Source organism: Citrus clementina, unplaced genomic scaffold (genome assembly GCF_000493195.1).
Source record: "Citrus clementina cultivar Clemenules unplaced genomic scaffold, Citrus_clementina_v1.0 scaffold_5, whole genome shotgun sequence".
NCBI lineage: Eukaryota > Viridiplantae > Streptophyta > Magnoliopsida > Sapindales > Rutaceae > Citrus > Citrus x clementina.
The window spans coordinates 33,137,624-33,143,198 of NW_006262201.1; the positions used below are offsets into that span (position 1 = coordinate 33,137,624).

A 5,575-nucleotide genomic window follows, 5' to 3' on the forward strand; every position below is an offset into this window, starting at 1 on the left:
ATTTGGCAACATGTAAGATACTTGGGCCCTGCTGCTGCATGAAGAAAACAATAAGCAAACAGAGGAGCTGAGTATGGAATTTTTTTTTTTCCAATACATATCCAAGAAAATAATCATGAAAGTTATATATCATCCATCAACACTATCAGATAATGATATTAAGAAGACAAATACACTTGTCTAAGTTTTCTTGGGACATCAATCGTTGCTGGTCTTTCATCTGGTGATTCAGACGCGCATTCATATATAAGATCTGTATACATGCTTGTACGCAGCTCTTTAGGAGCATAGCCCTCTCCATAATCGCAGGATTTACAATTTCATTCATGATTCAGCCCATCTTTTTTCTAGTTTGGAAGTACCAGAAACAAAAGAAATCTGTACTCAGTGTACCTCTTGCATAATTGATGAAAAAATTAGATTTAGGTTCTGTACCACATCAATCCGCTTCCGACAGCGCTGATGAAAGCATGATATACATAAAGTAACTTTTCGTCTATTTGTGGAACTGGCCACAACTAACAGCATGGAAAAATGGAAACCTAAAATCAAGGAGTATAATTTAAAAAATTAACGCAAGGGCGATAAATTTGTCTGAGGTTTTTTACTTTTTGCAACATCAACCATTGTTGGCCTATCTTCCGGTGAGTTGTTGACACATTCTAAGGTAAGTTGTGCAGAGGCATGCAATTGCTGTTCTTTCTCAATGCATGATACGTCTTGAACAATTATAGGAGCTGCTATCTCAGTAAATCTTTTATCTTCAAGATAGTTATTCAAATATTCATTGAAAAAACAGCCATGATCATGTGTATCCTTAAGAAGATCCCAGATGTGTATCCGTCCAGTTAAAAGCTGAAATAGAAATGCACCAAAACTAAAAACATTGGACTTTTCGTTTAAAACACATATGCTTATGTACTCAGGTGCAGAATATCCCCGTGTTCCAATCACTCTGTCAGTAGTAATGGTGGGTTTCACCTTCAGGAATGGATATGGATAGTAAAAAGTCAAACCATTTTGCAACATTTTCTTCATTGAACAAGATATTTTCTGTCTTGAGATTTCTTAAAACAATTGGCCTGGGGAATCCAAAGTGAAGATAAGCAAGTGAATTAGCAATACCCCTTGCAATCTTTAACCTGGATGGCTTGATTTCTATAGTAATGGTTCAAACCGAGGTAGAGGAGCGCCGAAAATACAATCACGAAGAGTCCCATACTCTACAGATTCAAAAACTAGAATGGGAATTGGAGTCTGTAAGCAGCATCCAATTCGCTTTAAAATATGATTGTGGCTCATTTGTGCTGCATATGTGATGTTGTTAAGACAACTTTCGTGTGTATGACGACGGTATTCATGACCATAAAACTTCATAACTGAAATTAGGAACTCCTACCAAAAACCCTCGTACAATTTATATATGCTGCCTGTCTTATAACTTTTCTCTTGTCATAGTTGTTAGTTGCAATCTTGAGTTCTTTAGCAGAAAAGATACAAGGATTATATTTACCATTAGAAGACGCTATTAACTCTTTTAGTACACTCGTGCCATTCCTCACCATCAATGTTCTTCTATCATTCCTGTCCCTGAATTTTCTTATAATTGCACCCATCTAGAAGTAGAAACCAATTCAAATATTGCAGTCAGTTCGTTTTATTTATATGCTACTATTTCATTCATAAATGTATAGCAATAAAATTAAAAAAAAAAAAAAAAAGAGAGAGAGCAAAGTTGCTGAATACTAATAACAAGGAGAAGAGTATATGTGTGGGTGTGGACATGCAGCAAATTGATTAATTACGAAAACGCTATGCTTGATCTTGATCTTTGCTACTGCAAGAGTTAGTTAAGATTCTGATGTTGATTAAATTGAGTCATATATATATATTTTTCTGTTAATCATGAATAATTATAAAATTTGTTTGTCTAATTAATGCTTAATTTAATTTGAAATACAATATGAAAATACAAGGTCTTCCCCTATTCAACCAAGGATATCCGACGCAAGAGGGAAAGAAATAGCCCACATGGCTAAGCGTGGAATGAATTCTTTTACAATGATTTTTTTTTTATTTTTTGAGAAATATGTTAAGAAATAAGAACATAGAACATAAGTAATGTAAATGGAACATAAAATATAAGTGACGTAAATAAAAGGTAATACAAATAAAACATGTACATATCTTAAGAAATAAGAACATAAAACATAAATAAAAAGTAAAACAAATAAAACATGTAAGTATCTTGAGAAATAAGAACATAAAACTAATATTAATATGGAACATAAAATATAAGTGACATGAATAAAAGGTAAAAAAGTAAAGTTTATTAACATAAAGAGAACGTACTTAAAAAGAAATTAAAGCAAGCTGATGATGACAATTGACAAGAAGCTAGGATGTACCTGTGGACGGGTGAGAGGTTTGATCTTTCGATGTACCTGCGGACGGTGAGAGGCTTGATCTTTTGAGAGACATTGTTGCAATTTCTCAAGCAAAATTTGAACAGAAATGTAAGCTTCTAAGAAATTCGGAAGTCAACCATAAGTTATTCAAAGTCCGGAGAAAAATATTGTTATAGCATCATAAACGCGGTCACCAGAGAGGCACTGTGTGCACGCTGCAATCTCTCAAGGGTATGGGAAATTTACGAAAATAACCATAAAACTTTTGTTATTTTCACAATTAATCCTCTCAATTTTTTTCTATCAACATTAGCCAAACACACGCTTTTCTCCCCAAATTACCCTTCTTTAACTTTCTTTCTCCCCTTTCGTCAAACCAAAGACAACTTTCCACTATTGAATCATCAACCAACAGCGACGGCAAAATGTAACGATAAAAGTGAAATCCGATCATAATTTATCCGGATCCAACACTAATCGGCATCACATAGTGGTATGAGTTATTTTCTGAACTTGATCGAGAGTTTCGAAACTGCGAGTCGTGAGTGAATCTGACGAAAGACTGCCTGTCGCACGAAGCTTGGTGCGACAGATTGCCTGTCGCACCAAAACTTAGAGCGACAGGCGCCTGTCGCACGAAGCTTGGTGCGACAAGCAATTTTGGACCTGCCAACGTTAAGTGGCAGCACCAAAAATGGGAAATCGTTTGGCTTCGTATACGTTGTTCCAGTAAAAGATGGGAAGAAGAATGTACATGACCAAGGCAAAACCAACTAAAGTATTGACAATGGCAAACAATGGTGCAACAGGCTGGTGCGACAGGCTGCCTGTCGCACCAACATTATTTTCTGGAATGCTTGCCTGTTGCACCAACATTGTTTTCTGGAATGCTTGTCATTAACCATGATCTATTTGGCATATACTTTGCCTGAAATAAAGGGTACGGTGGTTATTAAACAACTTTAACTCTATGGAACAAATGTTTACATCACGTGCATCAACTGATTAAGATGCCACTTTATGATTAATTTTTCCGTAAGACTGCCTGTGAGGCATGTAGGTGTCCAGACTTGTGTTTCACCCTCTTCTTTTTCCTTTTACTTGGCTTTACATAGCTTTGTACAACCAAGGCATATTCTTTGTGTCTGGAATGTTGATTGAGATGGATGTACTGGACGGAGAGATTTCGGCTATAAGGTTTATTTCTTGACCACAGTACAGCAAACAACTTGGATTTTTGCTGGAAACTGAATAAGATAAGCTAACTCCGTCTGAGATTTAGCTTTGGAATTGAGTCAAACCAAGTAAAAACATGTTTATAGAATTAAGTTTATGGTTATTTGATCTTGCTGGAACCGTGTACCGGAATGACAATAGTTGACACACTATAGATATTGCTTAAAGTAATCAAGTTGTGGGAGCAATGATTAAAACAGTCATACTTTCATGTTGTTTAAAAAGATTTTTTTTCAAAGTGACAGTAAATCTCAACCCAACTGGAACGAGAAAATGATCAAATGCTTTTGGAAGTACACTTTTACATTATTCCACAGACTCTCTTGTCTTCATATTTGATTGCATGGTATGAATAAAATGCTCAAATTCTTTGTTCCTTTCCATGACCAGGGGGCAAACACCTGTTGCCATAAATAATAGGTCTTTCTCTGGGCGACAATGTTTGACAGTTGTTGTTTATAGAATAATTCCTGTAGTTTCTGATATGCTATACACTTTTACATTATGCAGATACAGTGAAGCGACATCGGAAAGGGGAACTTGATCCACTAAATTATAAGTATTTTCGGTACTAGGGATGATTATTGGCTAATGTTGATAGGAAAAAAGTTGAGGGGTTAGTTGTGAAAATAACAAATTTTTTTAGGTTATTTGTGTAAATTTCCCCAAGGGTATATTTGTACCAGCATATTGTTTTATATAAAGTAACCTTCAATACACCCATGGAATGACAATCCTCAATTTCTACTCTAAAAGTGTGAAAATTTTAATTTATCTATTTAAAAGATGAGGGTCGATGGGGTGTGTTGATGAATTTTTTTGGTTATCTTTTTTTTTTTAATTTTTTTTGGATCAATTGAATATTGTTATTCTAAATAGTGGTAAAATTCAACCCATGTTTTTCATTTAAGTGATAGAATCTCGTGGCTCATCTTCCACTCTCTGTAATAGTGTAAATATTAATGACAATGAAGTACTTATCCACAATAAATCTACAGCTTTCAAAAGTTTGACCATAAATCTACAACAAGCAAATATGCCATTGTTGGTAATATTCATGCCATTACGTGTAACCAATGACAAATATTCTACTAATATTAAATTTAAACGTGAATATCATCAAATTCTTTTTTTTCTTTTTTGTGATAAATAGCTTTTATTTATAAAAATGCTCACCTAAAAATATATCTAGCAGTACTACTCAATAACATACACCATTATGTTATATATAGTTTAAAGAAATCTACTAGCGTCCCACCCATGGGCGGACTCAGTACATAAGGGGGCTCAAGAGGGACTTCAGGGACTTTTTTAGGCCATTATTTTTCTTTTAAATATATCTCATACCCTTTTTAAAAGAGTTAAATAAAAAAAATTTGAGCACATTTTTTTATGTAACAAAATACTTATAATTTAGTGGTAAGAGTATTGTTTAGTGGTTTTTATAGACTTGGTTCAAACTACAATAGCCATATAATTATTTTATGGAGATTACTTATATAAGGAACTTTTATATATGTGGTTAGTGGCCACAATGAGCTTCAACATTAAAAATAAATAATTTATTATTATTATTTAAAATGAAAAAGTAGAGTTTGAGTTTTGAGACTTTAAAAAATTAAGTACGCCAAATTAAATTAAAAGTTTTGAACTCACCTTCCAAATTTAAGTTTCGGGGTACACCACTGTGTCCACCAAGATTGAAACTTAAATACTAAAAGAAATACAATTGGGTTGAGTGAGGTTGACAATAAAATCCGAATTTAATAGCTTTTATACACATTACACACACTTCAACCAGTGGCTCAGTCGACAATCGAAACTTCATAGTAGTTGACTTCTCTATTAGCTTATTTTAATTTCAGAATGCGAATAAACAAAACAGAGGATCTCTCTACTCCGCCCGAGCAGCAGCGTGAACAAAGTGATTT

At 34.1% G+C, this 5,575-nt stretch overlaps 1 pseudogene; it reads right to left on the reverse strand.

The window, feature by feature from the left end:
- Positions 1–570: 570 nt before the first annotated feature.
- On the reverse strand, positions 571–1,616 carry LOC18041147 (annotated as a pseudogene).
- Between the last annotated feature and the right edge of the window lie 3,959 nt (positions 1,617–5,575).